The 24,474-nt window shown below is 41.3% G+C and overlaps 1 long non-coding RNA gene across 1 annotated transcript; it reads right to left on the bottom strand.

Moving 5' to 3' along the window:
* Positions 1 to 633: 633 nt before the first annotated feature.
* Positions 634 to 22,746, bottom strand: LOC130681871 (uncharacterized). Its single transcript, XR_008995096.1, has 3 exons — positions 22,650 to 22,746; positions 21,498 to 21,640; positions 634 to 651 (listed from the first exon to the last, which is right to left on the bottom strand). It is a non-coding gene; the product is annotated as an uncharacterized LOC130681871 (long non-coding RNA).
* Positions 22,747 to 24,474: the final 1,728 nt, after the last annotated feature.

Raw genomic sequence — 24,474 nt, 5'->3', positions numbered from 1 at the left:
CCATGTGCTTCACAAAGTTGAGGTAACAACATTTCTAGGTCTAAACCTTAGAAAGCTTGGGCCTTTTATCTTCTCTCAAACATGTAAGATATAATAAATGGCTTCAAAAATATTTTGCTTAGTTTAGAAATTGCACTGTTTTTTTCCCCCAAAGGTGGCCATTTGTTACTGCAAATGACCTACCTCCCAATGTAAATGAAATAAACATGTAAAAGACCTTAAAAATATGACTACTTTAAAAAATGTAAAGTAGTATAAACCTTCACATTAAAATAGAAAGCACACAGTTCTTTTTGGTACCTTAAATTCTTAGAAGAAGAGATTATAAATTATAAATAAACTAAACTATAATAAAAATAAACTCCAATATGTACTAACACTTAAAAATTATAAAGGAAAAACACTGGGTTTCCTTGTGATTCTATCCCAGAGAGTTTCTAATTGTGCATCTGAAAGAGCAAAAGCCAACAATAAAGGGGATTATATATGCATTCCTGCAACACCTTCATCCTTAATCCGTAAGAACAATACAAGAGACACGAATTTTAAAACAAGAAAAGATGTACCTACCTTTGAGGACAACTGCGATTACAGACCTAAGAATGAGAAGACCGTGTTGCTCTCCTTTGATTAAAAAAGCCTGTCATAATCCTAGAAAAAGGTGGAGAAGGAAACAAATGCAATTAGCCCTGTGTCTGGTACTCTGACAAATGCTTCCAGAAATAAACGATGTGCCCATGCTACGTCTTGAGGGACTTGAGGCAGGGTCAGAATGTACAATGATGACAACAGAACTCAACCTGTGACAGATTCCTTTACCTGTGCCCAGCCACACTACCTGGTGAACCACTCCGGCCTGAGGCTCTGTTTGATCCTAGCACTTCAATACAGAAGGCTGCCTCCCGATTCTACTACTGTTATTTTGTTATCAGGACTTAAAAAAAGTGAGAGTGAACAAAAAGCTAGAAAGGTCGCCCTGTGTCACTGTGGGCACTTCTACTCTGCTTTTGAAGTTTCCACATTCCTTGAGCCTGTCTTCAGAGGGAATACGATCAAACGAAAATGAAAGGAAATATTCTCTGCAACACTCACCTTGGCCTCAGAGTCATTTCTTCTTCCTACTTTCATAAGAGAAGCCTTCATGGAGCTTGTTCTGATCACCAATGGTTTCTTTTCAAAAATTTGCATCTATAATAACTACATCGTTTCTAAGTTAATGTGAAGTAGTCTAAAAATTTGGTAAAAGTACCTCTGATTACTTTATCCTAAAGAGAACAGAAGCAGAAAATGATACGACTCATTTTTAGGCATTTGCTCTGTGCTGGGTGTCTCATGATCTGTGCATTGTTTAAACTCCACCACAGCCCACCAGGCTGGAGACTGGCTCAAAACAAAATCATGCCATCCAAGTTGGACAGCCAGTACTAGAGAGAGCTGAGATTTGGGCCCAGTTCTCACTGATGCTGGATTGATGCCTTTTGTACTCTACAATGCTTTCTGCCCAAGAGGCAAGCAGGTTTGGGGCACCTTGTATACCAGGGACACTGAGCCTAATATGTCCACTGCTGAGCTCAGGAAAAGTCTTCACAAGTCTGTGTCATCACAGACATCACAATGCCCTCATCCAAACTAGACTTTGGCAACAGCACCCAATTTATCAACCCTTTTCTGATCTAACCTATTCTTATCCAATCACTCTCAAGTGAAGACAAACTGACCTTTCAAAAGCGCAAATTTGATCACACTGCTCTCTGCTTAATACTTTCCTTTAAGACTTCTCAATGCTCCCTAGAATACAGGTTAAAATTCTTCCTATGGCACAAAAGGTGCTGTACGACCCAGCTCTAGCTCAGTCAAAGTGGGGAGAAGAGTGGTACACCTCCACCCCCACCAACCACCGCCCAGGGCAGATTCCCTTCTGAGAACTGGTACTCAGTCAGCTGTGGTGCAGTGGCTGGCAATCTACCATTTGAGCTATGTGACATTGAACAACGCATTCAACCTCCTCAGACTGTCCCTCCCTTTCCGTAGCAGATACTACAAGTCCCCTGAAGCCGAGAATTCTATGAAATGATGGCACATTTGTTAGCTGTGATCACGAAGCCTACTGTAGGTAAAACTGTACAACTTCTAGAATATCTCACCTGCTTTAGTGCATCTGCATATCAACAGGCATTCCTCAGGGGGTGGAGAGTCATAGGTCATCTCCATATCAATGGGTAATTACCTGGGCAACCCAGAGCTTATCTGAATCTGAGAGGCTAGGGGGAGGTCTTACGTGCTTCTGCCCCAGCAAGAAACAGACGGCCCGTACTGCAGTTTGTAAGCAATAAATGGATTTTAAACTTCATTTTTCCCTTTGACTGATTTTGGTTTTAGAGGTATTTTGTCCTGGGATTTCCTTTCCCTGGAGTTACACCTACACATTACAGTTACTAGAGGTACTTGTTTGAAAAGTTTACCCCTGGTAACTGGTTTAAATGAACAGGAAAAGGAAGGGACAGAGTGGGGGAAAAAATAAGGACTGGTGGCTCAGGCATCAAAATGCTGCCCAGTCCCTGAAGGCCTTTCACCTGCTCCTGCTTGATTAATGACTCTTATGTCAGTGAGGATGCACGGATGAGAAATAACATGGGAAACAACAAATCACCCAGTCTCTACAGATGTAGTGGGAAATCCACTTTGAAAGACTCAAGTATTAACATGAAAATACCATGCACATGAATGAGCAAAAGGTAAGTTACAGTGAGACTCAGTGCATATAATTCAGGATTCAGTGTTTACATTAAAAACCTTAATCTTAAAATGATTGTAATTCACCAAATCACAAACCTGGAAATAAGGTACTCTTCTAAGCAAGTTTCATATATATAAAACAAGACATATAAAATATATACATGTAACACATAGAAAGAATATGTAACATTATAAACAATCCATTTAACCACACATTGCACCAAAACTATTCTCCTACATTTCAGATACTAACAAAGGTATTTAGAAATTTCAGATATTTAGAACTCTCATAATTGCAACATTTCTTATTTATATAAAAACTCTCTTTAAGTCTACTTTCTACCAAAATTAGAAGCATTATTTAATTGTATGGTCCCTCAACTCAGTGCTTTGTCATTACAGCTGGAGAGCTTCTTACCTAAACACTGATGGACCCTCCCTCCCAACAGCTTAGAAACTGTCCCTTATGGTAATTAACTCTTTCCAAAGTGACAAATACAAGATTTGCTAGACAAATTTAAAAGTGGAATAATTGAAAGGAAATCACTTTTAAAATTAATGTTAGGACCTGGCACAGCAGCTTACCAATAGTAATTGTCAAGTGGATGAATGAGTTCTGTTTGCTAGTTAATGACCAATGTGCCATGCTTTAGATTAACCTCATGCTAGTAACATAATTTGAGTAAATTCGATTTCTACTCTATTAACTACAGGTTTTAAAGAATTGTGTAAAAATTTACTTTCTGACATTCAGAAGTTTTTGAGTGTCCTGATGAATCTCAAATAAGAGTTTAAATTGTTTTCTTTGTCACATTTAAGCAGAGTAGGGGAGTGATAATCTAAAATCTAGGATTTATTAATAGTTAATACGTCCTTTCAGAGATAATAACATACAGTATGATGTGAAATAGTTTAAAATAGAAATTTAAAAATCACATCCTATTAAGATATACATTCTTATTATTTGTCCTGAGGCATTCCCCAATAAAAGAGGACAATCTGTTTTCTTATATTCACTTCACTTATCAGGCATCTATTTTTAAATATATATATTAGAGTTCATACTATGAAAGTTAAAAATACAGTATTTAAAAAACTCACTATTAAGTCTCTAGATAGGCTTGCTGAATTTCTTATGGTCAAAGATACTGTCTCTGAAGTGCTTGTAAATGCACACCTGCAAATTGCACATTCTGGACAATCACCCTTCTGTAACTATAACAACAATGATCAGATAATATGTCTTTTGAGAAGGCACAGACACACAAAGTGTATTCAAGATAAATTTGCCCCATTTCAGAAGACAATACATTTTTATTTCATTTAGGAAAAGGGATGATAAACTCACTTTGTTTGTAGTGCCAACTGCCTATGAAAAGAAAATTTCTGAATTATATAGATATCAGCATAACTGACACTTTTCCTAATGGCACATTTACCCAAACACTACAATTTTAAGAATAAAGCAAGCTAAACAACTGTTAAAATGGAAAAGAAAAAAAAAACTTCCTTCACCTGTACTTGTTTGTGTTCCAGTGAGAACCAGTGTGAGAGACATTCATAAGCTCCTGATAAAATCTACAACTGGCAGAGCCCACAAGAGCCTTTCTTCAGAGCTCACTAGGGAACTCACTGGTTCTACAATGGGATGATCATGGGCTCAACAACCATCTCAGACAGAGACAGGGATGTGCTCCATCCACCCAGTGCCCCAGGAGCAGTGAGGGGGACCCACAGCAGGCACAGTGGAAGGCTGACCCACTCCCCATGCTCACTCGTGACACTTCGCTGACAGGACGGTACAAGGAGCAAGAACAGCATGAGGCCCGAGTGAACAGTGGCAGCCACGGGTTCTCAGTGAGCCACAGCAAACCTGGTTTCCCAAAGAATTTTTTAAAGACACTCTTTCTAAAACTATGAGTTGCTGCAGCTGTGGAAAATGACCACAGGCTCCTTCTAAAAATGTCTTTTAAGCCTGAGGGTAGCCTCTGGGCAGTTTCCTCATTTAGTGGATAAGGACCATTAATGCTATATTCCATTTTATGGAATCTGAGTATAGAAGGAAAACACCACTGGCAGTTCTAATCCTGGTAGGATATGTGCGATGCAGTTGTCTGAAACAGCTTCATTCAGCAATTTTTATGCCAAATACAAAAAAAAAGAGTATGCTACTGAGGATTTTAAATTCCCAATTCAAACCCTACTGGTACAAGATGGAAGAGCAAGCAGGTGTGTCTACAAGCACCAAATGAAACTGCATGGGAAAAGTTTTCTTGTGCTCAACAGGAAAAGAAACCAGCAATAAAATTTTAAGAAATATCAGAGGAGTAAGTGGAAAGAACAAAAATCAATTAAGAAAGATAATCTCTTGGCTATTGACATTTATGTCCTTCTTAAACCACAGTAATTTGGTAAAATAGGATTATTTGTCCTCCTCTCACTGCTCACACAACTGAACAGCTCTGTAGAGAACAGTATTTCCATGTCTAAAACAATACAAATATAACATGTATTGTATTTTTACTTTACAATAGTTATTACAGTTACAGAAGAGAATGAGACTTAAAAACTAACAATTTTGAGTGTATAAATCAAATGGGTGAGATGATAGAAGTTCTAAGAATGCAAATTTGTCATCTTTTAAAGAAAGAACTAAATACTGTCCAAATTTAAAATCAAGGATTATAGACACTAGTATGAGGGACAGGGTGATCATAAAACTGCAAGCAGAACCTCATAAAGAAGATACATCTTGGGGACCTGGGAGAGGTCACATGTAAATAGGGGCAGAGGAAAACTTACTCTTTACCTTTGACCCTCCTGTCAACAGGCTTTATTGTCTGAACATTGGCACTAACATGGCCCTAGTATCTTAAGCGTTCTGTTTCCTTTTCATTAACTTTGCTGCATAAGGCTAAGAATGAGAGAAAAATTTTAATGGAAAGAAAATCACCAGTTTGGATTACTTAAGATAAATGGCTGGAAGCACAACCGGGGTGGCCTTTCAATATTCACAGCACAAGGCATTGTTTTTAAGGAAGACATGCCCCAGGGCCTCATCACTGTAGAACACTGTGGCAGACATCTCAGTAAAGTGAAAATGGAAGATTAAACATTCGGACAGAAGGTAAGACAAGTGAAGACCTCCTTGATTAGGTAAGTGATGTTTTAGACAGAATAATACTGATTTTTAAATTCAGATCACATTTCCTAAGAAAATATTAACTGCAGGATATGCGAGCTTCTAATTGAGGCAATTTCCCAAACAGATTTCATCATAAAAACCAGAAGGTTCAGTAAGCTTGCTTTGGAGACACTTGGCTCTGACTGCTATTAGAACAAGAGTGCAAGTGCTGGATGAGGCAAGACCCAAAAGAACTGGTTACACACACTCAGCTGAAAACACCTGTAGCTATTGCCCCTTCACATAACAGTTTTTGTTGAGTACGTTCTGTGTTCCTAACATCACAACAGGTGACAGACACTACAGTAAAGACACCACAGAGCCAGCTGAGAAGTACAAGGCACTCAGAGCCTAGCTGAAGGCAAAGACATGAAAAAAAAAACACTCCAAGATAATAAATGTCCTAAGAGTAATAAGGTTTTCTGGGCACGGGGGGAGAGAAATAATGAGAGTCCTGGTCAATTAGAGGAAGATCAACAAGGCCTGCTCAAATTGGGTTTTCAGACAGAAACAGTACCGACTTATGCAGGAGGTGAAAAGACGGGATTTGGCAACCAACTGGGTAATGAGGTGAGGCAAATGGGGTGGGGCTACTTGCAGGGCTTCACTCTGTAGATGTAGCCATTAACCCTATATTAATAATGTCTACATTTTAAAGACACAGCAACATTTCCTGTGAACAACAATGAAATTTGGAACTTTAGCTTTCCTTTTTGTCTCTGAACAGTTCTATTAGCACATAACTGCTGCAGCCAGTTGGGCTTCAACATAGGTCAAAATTTTTGTCCATCACTAAATTATTTTCCATTCTGCCTAAATATATGCTTAATTTTCATGAAGGAGAGTTTGGGAACAGCTAAGCCTGTGTGTTTCTCAAGTGTGATCACTGAGGAGCCCCAGGAGGTAGCAGGAAATGTGAATGGACTGTCTACAGCAGGGGTCAGCAATGGAGGAGCCTGTGAGCAAGTAGTGTGCTGTTGTCATTTTTAAAGGGTTAGAAACCAAAACAAAACAACCAGACAGAATATGCAGCAGAGAACTATGTGGCACACAAAGTCTAAAGTATTCACCAAATGGCCCAACTCATGATATAGGGGATTGGAGGATATACTTTGAAGTAGCCCTTGCAAATGTAAAATTTCTTAAATCTTAAATTTCTTAAATTGAATATGGCATTTTAATCTTAAAAATTCAGGGAAATCAGTCAAGGCATCCTGCCCCATAATGTATCAGTGTTTGTCTTGCTACTAAAACTTGTTATGTTTCACAATGTATTCAAAATTCTCAAGTCAAACGGATGCTCTGGGCAGAGAGCTATCTTTATTCTGTGACTTTGGGCAGTCCTAGGCCCTGAGAAAAACAATTATGGTTTTGCCCGCAACACAGATAATAATCATCTTAATTTTTCCTTGTTTCCATTTCACCAAGTGACTATTTCTTGACCTTGAACTCATCCCGGGCCACCAACATAACCCATCATAGCCTGACAACAGTATGCCCCAAAGTATTTTTGTTTTTGACAGAGGACTAAAACAAATTGTGAAATAGCCTAATATGAAAATGTACTTTCTAAAATAACATTCAATTTAACAAACTCTTTGGAATAGCTTGCCAGTTGCAAACTAATATGGCTAGTAACAAACTAAATAGCCTATAGCAGAGAAATGATTACATTAATGATAATAATCCTTTAAAGAATGACATGTATCTAAAAATAAGTTACCTGTATTTGGAAACTATCTTTGTTAGACAACAAAGGAGGGCACAAAATGGTATATACAGTATGATCCAAAGAAAAAAACATGTATGGGGGGACTCAATAATATGGGTGATTGTAGTAAACACACTGTTTCTCATGTGAAACCTTCATAAGAGTGTATATCAGTAATATCTTAATAATAAAAAAACACATAGACCAAATGTTTGCTGTCTTCCTTGAAAGATAAAACTGATTACTCCCACTCTTCTTTCTCATTCTCATTTTTCTAATATTCTCTGCTTTCATATTCATTTTAGTGCTGGGAAAAAGAAATAATGACAAAAAGAACACTGAATAACCAGTTCAGTTTGAAAACTTTAAATAACCCTTTCTAACAACTTCCTGTGAGACCATTGTCTAAACAGCATTTCATATATTTATGTGTGGGTATGTGTTTGTGTGGCACACATACATATGAATAACTCTTTCTTTTGAATAATCTATGTATGAATCAGGGATTTGAAAAACTGCTAATTAAGAGAGTTGGTTCCTCATGCTTCAAAAGACAACCCCAAATACTCTAAATATATCCCTCACAATGACCTTAACAAAAGTCTTACATAAACACTTCACTTGGGAACAACACAGCTTCATAAAACGTAGGAGATTTTGTGGTGCACTTCTGAGCCTCCACCAGTGGTTAGAAGATGCTAATACATCTTGTCTATATTCATGGAAAAGAAAAGGAGAAGAGATGCCACAATGAACCACTGCTGGGTAATGAGCCTTTCTGCACCTCCTCAAGACCAGCTGCAACCATCTCCAGTCTACTTCAGGCTCCAATTAACAAAGTAAAATGGGGAAATGCTGTCACAGTTGGCCCCAAATTATTACTTACACAAGGAAACTTTTACATAAACTTATTTCGTTACCAATATACCTAATGCTTAGGTACAAAATTAATACTCCACAAGTATCATCTAAAATTACAAAAATTCAAAAGTTTTAAAAGATAAATAATCTTTTAACTTGCTTCATGGAAAATGGCCAAAAGGTTATTCTTCTATAAAAACAGTCTTCTTTCTCTCAACTGAGCCATCCTCTCTTTATGATCAAACAAGACTTACGTGAAAAAATTCTGGAAATGTGTTTTACAATGTGAATAAACTTAACATTACTGAAATGTACAATTAAAAGCAGTTAAGATAGTAAATTCTGTAATATATTTTTACCACAAGAAAAATTTTTAATGAAAAACAAAGTTAAAAAAACATTTAATGAAACCCACATCATTTTTTCCCTGAAAAGATAAGACAAGAAATGAAAGGGGAGCAAATATTCTCCTTTGGTGTAGTAGATGTGTGTGTTTTCATTTCTGGTGCATTCCACACATGCGAGTTCCACAGAGAAACAACAAAGTTTAAAAACCTTGAATATGAGGACCTGAGCTTCCTAAAGTCCATATCAGACACTAAAGCTCTTCAGAAAAGACTGTGTTGGGACCCCATTTCAAGAGAGAAATCTAGCTCACGGTGGGACACCAGAGGGAAATAGCATGAACAACCAGTCTGTGCCAATCTGGTTCTTAACTACAAACAACAGAAATGAACACTGGCAACGTTAAAGGGAAAGGAAACCGTGGCGGTACAGTAGGAGCTCACAGAATTCACACTAAAGGCAGAGGACCAGTTTACTTAGAAGGAATTTCCATGACTGTACCCAAGAACACACCTGGCCTTACCCCAGGATCAGCCCATCACCCCTGTGCACTTACTACCACCTCCAACTGGTCCTGTGTTTCTGTACTGTTCCCTCAGTGTTCAGATTCTGGGGTGGGAAGAACTGACTGGGCATGTCAGGGAGCTTCTTTTCAGTGGAGAATTCCTCCCAATAGGCAGCATGTTCAAATGCTGAGGACAGAGAGAAGGCAATTTTCCACAGTGGATACCAAGGAGCATAGCAGCCATTTATGTCTGCAGGCCTAGCTCATTCTGTTTAAAATAAGTAAGTTTCCAGCCAGTTCCAGGAAACAGAATCTTCATGCTGACTGGATCCTGCCACTTGCGATGCGGTAGGTTTCCACACATTATCACCAGATAAGACTAGTCATAGAGCATCATGGGTTAAGCAAGCTGCACAAAAGCAGGTGGAATGAATGAGGCCATGGTTAGTTGCCCTCTAAACCTTTTGCTTTTGTCTGTCAAACCTGCTTGACCTTGATCAGAGCAGACACTGTCTTCCAAACTCATGCCAGAACAGAGTAAGGACAGATTGTACACCCCAGCATTATGGGGCTGACAATACCCAAGCAGAAAATATGCCATTTATCTGGCACAGTTTGGTCAATATGAAATCCTCTAACCAGCTTCCAGTCTATCTGAAGAAACTCCCACAGATACTGTAGGGCAAAGATGCATAGAGATTTAGAAAGTCACAAAGAGGTGAAAGTAAGGACAGAGAACTTTCATAACATTACATTCTCTTATTCAATACATTTCTCTACTCAAAAGACTTTGAAATTCCTCTGTTCAAAGGGCTTCTACTTTTATTATGATAGAGCAAAAATGTCTCTACCACCTTTATTTTCTTGAAAAGTCAACAGAACAAGCCTTTTAAAAAAATTGAACTCCATTTTTAAATTAAAACTAGGAGACATCTAGATCCCTGCAACACAACACATGCAAAATGTATGCTGAAATGGTGAGGGATGTGAGACACAGAGGACGGCCAAACCTCAGTGTGTGAGGAGGCAGCATCAACATAAACAGGCTGCAGGGACCACCTGTGAAGGTGGCGGGTGGGCAAAGGCAGAAACATGGAGACCATTTGGAAGCCTGTACAAGGAACAGTTAGACGCCAATGCTACTCCAATGTCCCGTTTTTTGTAGAGCAACAAAGTTGTAACACCAGCAGTGAAGAAAATAGGGGTGAAAACAAGGTTAGAAAGTAAACATGTGCATGTCAGAGCACAAGATCCTCCAGGCCTACAGGAACTCTCTCCACACAGGTCAAGAACTCCAGTATCTGGGCTGATATTCCCAAAACAAGAGACCAAGGAGCCATCCTCTGGGAAAATTAACCCATCTACTGAAAAGACTTACAGATAAACTATCAGTATCTGCAATGAGAATGCCACCTGGGGACCCAGTCACCCTACAAAGTCCAGCAGAAAACAAGTCTGCAGACATATAGGCGCACGTGGCACAAATGGGCACACTCCATTTCTTGCTGGATCTCCAGTGCCTCACCTCTTAAATAAGCAAAAGAGAAGGATCACCAGACATCTGAGTAAGCCCACAATAATTAGGAGAAAAGACCAAAATAACGTGAAAAAAAGTATAATAGTGGAAACAGACAATACTGGTTAAAGAAGAAAACTTCAAAGAAATCATATTTAATATCTCCATTGAGCTAAGATACTGCAATCATCTCATAAGAGCCTATTATTAAAAAGAAAAAAATCAGGAAGAATGGAAAAGAAACAAAAAATTCAAGGAAAGGACTCAGAGGTTAGTTAAAGAAATCTCACGGAAAGGAGAACAAAAAGTTAGAGATGTGGCCAATACAAAAAAAGATAAGAACACTGGAAAATCAATGTTAAAAAGTTTCATACCAAAATTAATATGCTGTCAAAAAAAAGGGAAACAGGAGAAAATTTTCAAAGGAAATACTATAAGAACATATTCAATAACTCAACCACATAATTCTTAGGTTACAAGGACCCACTGAGCACTCAACTCAATGAAGGAAAAATAGTTTACATTGTGGTTAATTCACCAACAATTTCTAGGATAAACATGAGTAAGAGACCTAAAAAACTAGCACAGAAGAAAATGTCAAAAACATGCAAAAGATCAAGGAAAACTACCTCAGACTAGTCCACTGAAGCACTGGAGAGCAGATGATAATAAAGCTGGGTGGCCAGAAAGATTTCCCACCTAGGGTTCTGAACCCAGCAGAACTACCAGGCAGCCTGAGACCACTTTCATGCCTGCAAAGTCTGAGGAAGATGTCGAAAAGGCCTGGATTTTGTTTGAAGCCTCCTAGCTGTATTTGATAGCCTCACTCTATCACATTACCCTAACCCTAACACTAACCCATTCCCGTACCCTAACCCATTCCTGTACCCTATCCATAGTTCTAACCCCTTCTCTTCCTATTGTCTTATTTCAAACAAAACCCCTATGACAAACCCTACTCTTCACTGTGTTCCAATCCTCCATTTATTAAATATTAGGCAGTATTATTTTAATCCTAAATATCTAAATTATTAAATCCCAAAGCTCTGAACCCTTAAATTCCAAATGTAAGCTTCTAAATTAACTAAGCAAAGTTACAAGAAAAAAGAACATTACACAAACATGTTTTCTTTGTATACATTAGCAATGAATAATCACAAAAGGAATTTTTAAATTCTCTACTAAATAATGTCAACATTAATAATATAAATGGGAACAGACTTAATTAAAGTGCAAGTATTATGCATTTAAAATTATAAAACATTGATAATAGGAAAAATAAAGAAAAGCAAAATAAATGTAAGGTCCTACTGTGGTGATGGCAGACTTAATATCTCTAAGATGGCAATGGCACAAATGCACCCTACAGACTCAATGTGGTTCCTATGAAAATTCCCAAAGCTTTTTGGGAAGAATTGCTCCAGCTTATCCTGTCACATATTAAATTGCAAGGGACCACAAAGAGCCCTTGAGCAGAATCTTGAAAAAGAAAATCAAAGCTGGAGGCACAGACTTCCCAAGATCAAATCTTAGTACAAAGTGAGCAGTAAACAAAACACTGTGACACTATCATAAAGATACACAGTTGACCCTTGGACAGTAGGCATGTGAACTCCACAGGTCCACTTAAACTGATTTTCCCCACAAATATATTGGGAAAATGTTAAGTCAACAATTTGAAACATTACCTTTTCTCTAGCTTACTTTACTGTAAGAATATAGAACATAATATGTATAATGTACAAAATATTATTAATCGAGTGTTTATATTATTGGTAAGGCTTCCAGTCAAAATAGGCAATCAGTTTTAGGATAACAAAGTTTTGGCAGAGTCAGATGTTTTATGTAGATTTTGATTCTGTGGGGGTGTCAGCACCACTAACCCCCATGTTGTTCAAGGGTCAACTGTATATACAGATCAACATACCTGAATGGAAAGCCCAGAAATGGCCCTAACAAAAAATGTCCAGTTGATTTCTGACCAAGGTGTAAAACATTAACTTATGGAGAGAAAGTGTCTTTCCAGTAAATGGTGCTTGGCAACCAGCTGTCCACATGCAGAAGAATGAAAATGAATCCTAACTCATATCACATACAAAAATTAACTCAAAATACATAAGGGCTTACATGTAATAGGTAAAACATGGGGATAAATGTTCAAGACCTTGGATTTAGCTATGGTTTCTCATATCTGAAACCAAATTACAAGCAACAAGAGAAAGAATAAACTAATTTCCCCAAAATTAAAATCTTTTCTGCATCAAAAGATTCCAACCAAGAAGTGAAAAAAGTCACGGAATAGAAGAAAATATCTGCACACTGTACATCTGACAAGAGCCTGTTATCCAGAATACACCACGAACTTGTACAGTGCAACAAGACAACATCCCAATTTTTTAAATGGATGAGAGACTCCAAGACATACAAATGCTTCAACAAGCACATGGAAAGGTGTCACATAGAATTCCCTGCACACACATGGGAATGGCTATAATCAGGAAAACTGAAAATCACACATTGCCAAGGATGCAGAAGAACTGGAAACCCCTAACCTTTGCTTGTGGAAATGTAAAACGTGCTGCCTGTGTACAACACCTTGGTGTTTCCTCATAAAGATAAAATACAATTACCTAACTGTGGTTCTACACCCACTCCTAGATAATACTGCAAAGAAATGACTATGATGTTCAAACAGAAACTGGCCCACGAGTTCTTGGCAGCATTGATCACCACAGCAAAAAGTCAGAAACCACTCAAATGCCCATCAAGGGGTGAATGGATGGATAAAACCGGGTTGATCCATAAACTGCATTTTTCTGCCATATATAGAAATAAAGGAAAATGGTCCACAGCCTCCTGGAAAACAGTGTGGGGAGGGGGCAAGGTGTCCCCAGAAACTTGAACATACCGTTAATGTATGAGCAGCAATTTCATTTCAGGGCATCTGCCCAAACCACAGGGCATCTGCCAAAAGCAGGGACTTAGAAATTTGGACACCTATGTTCACAACTGCATGACTCACAATGGTTAAAAGGTGGAGAAGACCCACGTGTCCACAGACAAATGGATGAACAAAGTGTGGTCTCCACACAGTTGAGTGAACAAGGGCATCCTGGCACCTGCTGCATGGATGGACACTAAAGCCAATTTTCTCAGTGAAATGCACCAGTCACAGAAGGATGAATACTATGTGATCCCACTTACGTGAGATCTGGCAGAGCCCATCTGAGCTAAAGTCCCTGGAACAGTTCCAGAAAAAGGAAATGTGATCAGAATAGAAAGATATTTGCACACAGCTGGGGTAGGTGGAAACAGCTGTGCTGGGTCTGTGCACTGGATTATCATGTGGAGACCCTAATACTTCCCTCATTTAGGGTCAGGTGGTGGCTCCCTATAAACTTGTCCCTATTTAGGGTAGAGGCCAAGAGAATTTTGTGTGAAGTGGCAGGTGTGATAAAGTGGGACCATGGGGCATTTTGTGTAAAGAGAGTTTGTACTGACACTGCAAGTTTTCTCTGTGTTTGAAATTGTTAGAAAGTAAATTACTTTGCAGAACAACCATGTCAGTCCTGCACCAGAAAAGCAGAGCAGACATCACACCGGTCACAGAGGCCAAACCATCGCCATTCAGTTCACCAGAAGTGGACCGCTACTTAGCCTGCGGGAGTCATTACAAGGCACGTGGTAAAATTCCCTTGCAGACACTGGGCTTGGGTGTTGGGACGACCTGGAGTGGAACACTCAGATTTTTAAATTCCAATTTCCACACTGCTCCACCAAAAACCTGTTACAGCTAAAAATAAAATCAATAATCTTGCAGGATACAAAATCAATATACAGAAGTTGTTTGCTTCTGTTCACCAATAACCAACCATCAGGAAGAGACAATAAGAAAACAATGCCCTTTACAACTGCATCATAAAGAATGAAGTGCCTAAGGACAAGCCTAACCAATGTTGTGGGAGGCTTGAAGCTTGAGGCCTGAACACTGTGGACACTGCAGACAAGGATGGGGGGTGGGGGAGGGTTAGGTTAATACAAGTCCTCTAAACCAACAGGAACCTTCAGACTCCGTGGGATCCCCCCCAATCGAAGTTCCACCACACTTCACACAGAAACAAACACCCTACAGGCTGAATGGAACCACACAGGACCCCATCCCCACAGCCGTCCTGAGAAAGCAGAGCCCGGGCATCGTGCCCTGACCTCCCACTACACTGTGGACCTGTAGCAACGGAGACCCCGTGTTGCGCCCAAGCAGAAGCAGGTGTTGAAACAGAACACCAGGCGCCCTTCATCCCCCAACCTGCTCGGCATGAAGAACCAGCTCACGAGGCCCCGGTCGCAGGCCGTGGCTGTGGGCCGCCCTCAGAGAGTCAGGCTGGGTCAGCGCCATGCTGCACCCAGGGGGTCCTCCCAGGTGGACCCCACCTTGGGGACCCTTCCCATGAAACCACCCTGTGTGCTGGGCGCACAGCAAAGGCTGAAGCACAGGTAAGCGAGCCGCTTAAGCAGCCAAATCCCCCCCGCCCCCATTCCCATTTCAGAGCCTTGTTAGGAAGGATGCCTTCAGCCCGGAGGGTGTCCCGCAGGTGTGGACAATCCACCCACTGCATGGGCCCGAGGCGCGCTGCGTGGAGACACAGGCTCCCGGGGAAGTGCTGGACACCACATACCAGCCCCAGCCCGGGCCCGAACTCTCCTAGAATGCCGCCCGCCACACCCTGAACTCAGCCGCACCTGTCTTGGCCCAGACTCTGCAAAGACCCCTTTCCCCATCGCAGGCCTTCCTCCCGCGGCCCCTGAAGAGGAGCGCTCAGCAGGAGATGCACGGAAAGCTTCTCCTTACCTTTCCATACCACAGCTCCTCAGGAAACCGAGCTGTCCCTGCGGACGCGGCCCGTGGTGTCATGGAGCTGCAGAGGAGCTTGAGCAATTCCGGCACCGGTCAGAGCTGGGAGAAAAGGCCTGCGTCCTGACTGCGCATGAGCCCTGCTCATCCACAAAGAGGGCAGAGGCGCCGCTTCCGTGTCACGGTGAGCATTGCAGGATGCGCGCTTACAGCTCAGGGAAGGTGGTGCCCCCTTCTGGCTAAACTGATGAACTACAAATCTTTGGAAATTCAAGCCGCAATGGGCACAAATTTCCTGTGTCTTCTCCACTTTGAGTGAAATGAGTGAAATAAAGTAGACAAAGGCTTTACAACTTACACCAAAACTAACTCGAAATTCCCCATAGGCATGTTCCTTAGAAAACTAAAAATAGAAATACCGTTTGACCCGGTAATTCCACTCTTAGGAATTTACCCAAAGAATATAGTTTCTCAGATTCCAAAAGACATATGTACCCCTATATTTTTTGCAGCACTTTTACAATAGCCAATATATGGAAGCAACCTAAGTGTTCATCAGGAGATGAATGAATAAAGAAGGTGTGGTACATAAACACAATGGAATACTACGTAGCCATAAGAAAAAACAAATCCTACCATATGCAACAACATAGATGGAGCTGGAAGATATTATGCTCAGTGAAATAAGCCAAGTGGAGAAAGACAAATGCCAAATACTTTCCCTCATTTGTGGAGCATAACTGCAAAGTAAAAATGAAGGACCAAAACAGCAGCAGACTCACAGATTCCAAGAAGGGACTAGCAGTTACCAAAGGGGAGGGGTGTGGGAGGGCAGGTGAGAATGGATGGAGAAGGGGATTGAGGGGTATAATGATTGGCACACATGGTGTGGGGGACCACAGGGAAGACAGTGTAGAACAGAGAAGACAAGTAGTGACTCTGCGGCATCTAACTACAGTGATGGACAGTGACTGCAATGAGGCATGGAGGGGACTCGATAATATGGGTGGATGTAGTGACCGCAGTGTTTTTTCATGTGAAACCTTCATAAGAGTGTATGTCAATAATACTTTAATTTTAAAAAATTTTTAGTGGTACACTCATAAAAAAATTCTTCATAGGCAAATTTTAGATGCAATATTATAAAATTTGTAGGTAAAGCAAGAAAATCTACACAACCTTGCTGAACCCATCACCAAAGGCCTATCCACAAAAGAAAAATAATCACATGTGCTTTATAGAGTTATAATTTCTACTCTAGAAGACCTTGCTCAGAGAACCCAAACACAAGACACAAACTAAAAGAAAATATTTGCAAAATACATTTTTGATAAAGGAATTGTACTCAAGATATACAAAAATCCATAAAACAAAAATGAGCCATTAAAAATATTTTACAATTAAGAAAAGGTCTCACCTTGACATTCAAGAATTACATCGCCAGTATTTATACAACTGCTTTGAAAAACTATGCCCCAACAGAAGCCGCCATGCAGTTTTACATAATAGCTCTATTCTAAAGGCTAAAAACTTAAAGAAATCAGGATGTGTTTCAGCAGATGAATGCTTTGGCAAATTGGGGTACATCCATTACATTTCACTACAATTTGTACAGTGAAATGTACAGTGATTTGACCAGTGAAGCTGGTGCCTTTATCACTGGAGGTTACAGGTTTACCCCACATGAGAAATGGTTTCTAACAGCTTCTTTGGGATTATGAAGGCATCGGCCTTGGGCCAGCAGAAGGCCTCAGTTTTCTCTGTGGGGTTGGAACACATCGCCCTCCCAGTACACGACATGGATGTGTTTGCCAACCTGGAAGCTCTCCAAAATCCATATTTTGAGACACTTGTATGATGTATTATTAACTCCATTTTTATCCCCTCCCCTTTCTCTGGAGAATGGAGGGGTGAGGCTGAAAATCCCAAGTTTCTAATCATGGCATGGGCTTTCTGCCTGTCAGAGACCCGAGCAGAACCCACCCAGAACCACCTACTTAGTATAAAAGACTCTCTTACACAGGAAATTCCCAGGGATTTAGGAGCCCAGGATCAGGAATGAGGCAAAGACCAGAATATGTTTTCTGTTGTATTTCTGTGTTCACGGTGGCACATCCCAAAAAGTTCTGCTTCTGCTATCCTAGGATAAGGAGGATTTACAACAAAAACTGTTTACTCATTTAAAATGTTATAATGTTTTACCCCAAGGTGTATGGATTAGATTCCAACTAAAAGGCTGATATGGCTGTAGTGACAAGTATTAACTTCCACAGCTATTAGAGCGTCTGACCGAGGCAGTTTCTATAACTGTCCATTCGCAGGTCTGGGTGGGGAGTGTAGGCCCCTCCGCTGGAGTGGTGGAAAGAGCCCTGGGCTCAGAGAAAAAGCCTATCTTACACCAGAACTGGGACTTTGATCTAAAGTTGCCATAGAAACACAAGTTAAATTTGAATTTCAGAGAACAAATAATTTTTTGGACATACTTATATTAAAATAATTCTTGCTATCATCTGAACTATATCCTGTGATTTTACCCTAAGATTGGCAGCCCTATCTTAGGCCAGTCATCTAAATGCTTGGAGCTTCAATTTCCTCATCTGAATGATAGAATGATGCCCACTGTAGAGTGCTGTGCTTAGTATCAACTGGGACCACTGCAAGAGGTGGGGGAGTTGTTCTTGACCCTCTTAGTGTTGCTGGGTCTGAAAATGAAACTGACAAAGTTTAACCAGAGAAAATCACACCCATTTATTAATAGGTTTTATGTGATATGGGAGACTTCACAAGGAAGTGAAGACCCAGAGAAGCAATTGGCCCTGAGCACTTTTGTGCTGGGTTTGATAAGGAGTGGACAGTTGTGGAGAAATATGACAGGTTAAGGTGTATGAGATAGTGTAGTAAATAGGGGGAACTTATCAAGGCATGCTCATTAAGATTCCTCTTTCTGTCCCTTTGTCTTCAAAGAAAAGGGTTTTCCTTTCCTCTTGGTATAGGGAGGGTACCTCTCACATAAGACTTAAGACAATTAGAAACACTTGATTTTTTCTAGCTTACCTTACAGTCAGAATACAGCACAAAACATGTGTAATGTACAAAGTATGTGTTAACTGTTTATATTATTGGTAAATCTTCCAGTCAAAATAAGCAATGAGATTAGGATAATACTTAAGTTTGGGGGGAGTGAGGTGTTTTCTGTGTATTCTGACTCTGTGGGATGTCAGCTGCACAACCCCCCATTTTGTTCAAGGGTCAACTGTATGTACAGATCAACAGAAGTGAGTGGAAAGCCCAGAAGTGACCCAACCATATATAGTCACTTGCTTTCTGACAAGGGTGGACAACATTAAATTAGGGAAAGAATTGTCTTCCTTGCAAATGGTGCTGGGCAAATAGCTGTCCATGTGCAGATGAATGAAACTGAACCCTTAACACATGTCACATACAAAAATTAACTCAGAACAGACAAAGGGCTTACATAACAGGTAAAAAAAAAAACAGACTCTACAAGAAAACAAGAGGATAAACGTTCATGACCTTGGATTTAGCCATGATTTCTCATATCTGACACCAAAGGACAAGCAACAGAAGAGAGCATAAAATTAAAAACTTTTCTGCATCAAAAGTCACCAACCAGAAAGTGAAAAACAGTCACAGAATGAAAGGAAATATCTCCACGTTGTACATCTGAAAAGAGCCTGTAACCCAGGAAACACCACAAACTAGTACAAGGCAACAAGACAAGACAAATGTTTAAAGTGGATTAAGATTCCAAGTAAGACATACAAATGTTCAACAAGCACATGAAGAGGTCTCACACAGCATTAGTTGCTATGGAAATGCAAATTAGACCACAGTGACCCCCACCCAATGCAAGCACATGGCATTGGCCATACTCAGGAAAATTCAAAATCACATGTTACCAAGAATGCATAGGAATTAGAGCCCCTAAACTTGGCTTGTGGATATATAAAACATGCAGCTTGTATACAACAGCTTGGCATTTCCTCATAATATATAATACAGATACCTAATTGTGGGTAAAGAACCGCTCCTAGATAAATACCACAAAGAAATGAAAATGCTGTTCAAACAGAAACTGGCCCAAGAGTTCTTAGCAGTACTGTTCACCACAGTAAAAAGGTAGAAACAACTCAAATGACCATCAAGGGATGAACAGATGAACAAAACAGGGTTGATCCATAAACTACATTATTCTGTCAAATATAGAAATAAAGAAAAATGGTCCAAAACTGATTTGAAAACACTGTGTGTGAAGAGTGTACCCCAAAACTCGAGCATAGTTAACATATAACTAGCAATTCCATTTCACGGCATTTGCTCAAATGACATGAAAGCAGGGACGTAGATATTGCACACCTCTGTTTACAGCTGCATGATTCACAACAGCCAAAAGGTGGAGACGACCTGGGTGACCACAGACAGATGAAAAAAATGTGGTCTCTACAGAGTGGATTAAACAAGTAGTCCCAGAACCTGCTACACAGATGGACCCATAAAGCCATTATGCTCAGGGAAATGCGCCCCTCCAAGAAGGACAAATATTATGTGATCCTGCTTATTCAAGGTCCCAGAGAAACCAACTGAGGTAAAGTCTCGGGAACAGTTCCAGAGAAAGGAAACTGCATCAGGATAGAAAGACATGTGCACACAGCTGGAGCGGATGGTGACAGCTGCGGTGGTCCTGTGCATTGGATTATCATGTGGAGACCCTAATACTTCCCTCATTTGCAGTCAGGTGTTGTTTCCCTGGAAGCGTGTCCCTGTTTGGGGTAGATACCACAGAAATTTTGTGTGAAGTGGCAACTGTGGTAAAGTGAGATGCTAGGAAATTCAGTATAAAGTGAATCTGTACTGACACTACAAGTTTCTGTATGTTTTAAATTGCTGGAAAGTAAATTAGTTTGCAAAATAACCATAAGAAAAGCACAGCAGACATAACGCAATGTCAAGAGAGGCCAAGCCCTTCCACCCAGTTCAAACAAATGGCACCTTGCAGGGGTCCAGGGCTCATTAGAAGGCCTGTGGGAGGATCCCCTGCAACCACTGGGCCTTGGAAGTTGGGAAGATCTGGGGTACAAACAGTGGGATTTTAGAATTCCAATTTCCCGCCCTACTTCACCAAAGACCTGTTAGAACTAAAAATGAATTCAGTAAACTTGTAAGATACCAAACCAACTTACAAAAGTTGGTTGCTTGTATTCACTAATAACCAACCATTAGAGACTAAGTAAATAATGCCCTTTACAAGTGCATCATAAAGAAGAAAGTGTTGTGTAAGAATAAAACAATTCCTACCATTTGCAACAACTTGCATGGAGCTAGAGGGTATTATGCTCAGTGAAATAAGCCAGACGGAAAAAGTCAAATACCAAATGATTTCGCTCATACGTGGAGTGTAAGAATAAAGAAAAAAACGGAAGAAACAAACCAGCAGCAGATTCACAGAACACAAGAATGGACTAACAGATACCAAAGGGAAAGGCACTGGGGAGGGTAAGCAGGGAAAGGCATTATGATTAGCACACATAATGTGAGAGGAGAGGTATGCAGAGGGCTGTCCAACACAGAGAAGACTAGTGATTCTACAGCATCTTACTACGCTGATGGTCAGAGACTCTAATGGGGTGTGTGCTGAGGACTTGATGATGGTTGGAATCTAGTAACCATAATGTTGTTCATGTCATTGTAGATTAATGATAACAAAAAATTAAATAAATAAGACTAAAGTGCTGTGGAAAAAACTGCAGTATTTCCAAAGTGTCTCACCTGGCCTTCGTGCATCGCCACATCAGTAGGTGCTTCCAAGAAGTGGAGAGAAGTAGTCCATCTCTCTATCAACAGGTAATTACGAGGGCGAGCAAGGGCATATCTGGACTGAAGAAGTTCGGTGGGGCCCCTTCTTCTGAAGCCTGGTTGTGACAGACACGGGCAAGGTGAAGTAGATGACTACTAGTAAGTAACAAACGGGTTTCTCCCACTTTATTTCTCCCTTTGATTGATTTCGGCTCAAAGGTATTTAGTCCAGGAATTTTCTCCAGATGTTACAGGTACCTAAGAACAACCTTAACCGAGGAGGCGGGAGACCTGAAAATTGTGGACCCTGCAGATGTGGACGGGAAGAGTTAGGTTGTTACAAGTCCCTCCGCATCAACAACATGCACAACCCCTGCGACCCTCACCAAAATTCCATCGCAATTCTCACAGAAACCAATCAAAACACCCTACAGGCTGGGTGGAACTGCATGGGACCCCATCCCCACAGCTGTCCTGGGAAAGCGGAGCAGGAGCATGGAGCCCTTTCATCCCATTACAATGCAGTGCTGCAGCAACCGAGACCCCGTGTGGCGCCCAAGCAGAAGCGGGTGTGGTAACAGAACACGGGGCGCCCTCTGCTTCCCCAAAGTGGCTCTGCCCTAAGAAGCGGCTCACGAGGCCCGGGCACAGGCCACGGATGGGGGGCAGCCCTGGGGAAGCTGGGCTGTGTCAGTGCCGTGCTGAGCCTGGGGGGAGCCTCCCAGGCGGCCCCCACACTGGGGACTCTTCTCAGGAACCCACCCTGTGTGCTCGGCGCACCGCAAGTCCTGATCCCCGGGTAAGCGGGCCATTCAGCAACCAAGTCCCCTCCGCCCCATTACCATCTCAGAGCCTTGTCAGGAAGGACGCCTGGAACCTGGAGGACATCCAGCAGGTGCGGCCATTCCACCCACCGCACGGGCTCCCGGGGACGCGGTGGGCGCCGCTCACTCGCCCCGGCCCGGACTCAGCCGCGTCCCGGATGCACCCGCCCCCTCAACTCCACCCATCGCTTCAGCCGCTCCCCCAAATTCCACAGAGACCCCTTTCCCTGCTGCAGACCTTCCTCCCCAGGCTCCTGAAGGGGACCACTCTGCAGGCGACGCATGGGAAGCCTCTCCTCACCTTTCCGTAGCGTGGCTCCTCAGAAAACCGAGTTTCACAGCGGCCGCGGAAGGCGGTGTCCTGGACGGAGCCGCACTGGACCCCGAGGAATCACGGCTGCTGCTATAACCAGAAGGATGTCCTGGGGCCTGACTGCGCATGCACCACGCAGGTCCACAGAGAGGGCAAAGGCGTGGCCTGAAGGCCACGGTGGGCGGAGTACACCGACTTATTTCTAAGTTTTATGTGATATGGGACGAGTGCTCACAGCTCGAGGAATGTGGCGCCCCCTCGTGGCTCGACTGACAAATCACAAAATTTTGGAAAATCAAACCCCAATTTGCAGGAATTTCCCATGTCTTGTATAATTTGTTGGAGAACATACAGAATGCAATGAAGGTACGCACAAGCTTTACAACTTACTCAAAAATTCACTCAACATTCTCCATAGACAGTTTTTAGGTGCAAAATTATAAAACTTCTATGTAAAAGCAAGAAAATCTATACACTCTTGCTGATGACTTTTAAACCCCAACACCAAAATCCTATACAAAAAAGAAAAAGGATACATTATGTGGGATTTATAGAATTAAGATTTCTACTCTAAAAAAACCTTGTTCAAAGAACCCAAACACAAATTACACACTGGGAGAAAATATTGGCAAATACATATTTTATAAAGTATTTGTACTCAAGATACACAAAAATCCATAAAACAAAAAAGAACCATTAAAAACTGTCTTACCATTGAAAAGATAAGTCTCACCTTAGGATACAAGAATTGTGTCGCTGTTATTAAGACAACTGCTTTAAATAACTATGTCTCAACAAAATCCACCATGCAATTTTACACAGTAACTCTATTCATAATGGCTAAAAAACTTAGGAAATCAGGATGTGCTTCAGTAGGTGAATGCATTAGCAAACTGGGGTACATCCATTACCTTTCATTAAGACTTGTACGATTTGCCCAGTGAAGCTGGTGCCATGATCAATGGAGGTTACAGAAGGTCTACCCCATGTGAGAAATGGTTTCTAACACTTTCTTTGTTACTGTGAGGGATCACCCTTGGGCCAGCAGAAGGCTTCATTCTTCCCTGTGGGGTTGGGACTCATCACCCTACCAGTACACCACATGGATGTGTTTACCAACGTTGAATCTCTCCAAACTCCAAATTTTGAGACACAGGTATGACCTATTATTAACACTGTTTTTATCCGCTCCCCTTTCTCTGGAGAATGGAGGGGTGAGGCTGAAAATTCCAAGCTTCTAGTCATGGCTTGGGCTTTCTGCCTGTCAGGCACCCAAGCAGAGCCCACCCAGGACCACCTACTTACAATAAAAGATGCTGCTATTACCCAGGAAATTCCCAGGGCTTTAGGAACCCAGTGTCAGGAATGAGGCCCAGACCAATATACACTTTCTATTGTATTTCTGTGTTCATGTTGGCACATCCAGGGAGAGGGTCAGAAAGCTGTGTTTCCACTATCCCAGGAGAAGGAGGATTTACAACAACAACTAAGTTGACTTATTTAAAAAAGTTGTAATGTTAGACCCCAAGGTGTATGGATTAGATTCCAATTACAAAGCTTACGTGGCTGTAGTGCCAAGTGTTAGCTTCCACGGCTATGTGATGGTCTGACTGAGGCAGTTTCTATACCTGTCCATTTGCAGCTCTGGGTTGGGAGTGTAGACCCCTCCCCTGGAGTAGTGGAAAGAGCCCTGGGCTCTGAGGAGAAGCCTGTGTTACACCAGAACTGGTACTTCAGCCTAAAGTTGCCATACAAACACAAGTTAAATTTGAATTTCAGAGAAGGAATTATTTTTTGGACATACCTATATTAA

Source organism: Manis pentadactyla, chromosome X (assembly GCF_030020395.1).
Source record: "Manis pentadactyla isolate mManPen7 chromosome X, mManPen7.hap1, whole genome shotgun sequence".
NCBI lineage: Eukaryota > Metazoa > Chordata > Mammalia > Pholidota > Manidae > Manis > Manis pentadactyla.
Note: the sequence above shows the minus strand (reverse complement) of the source record. Positions and strands in the feature narration are given on the sequence as shown.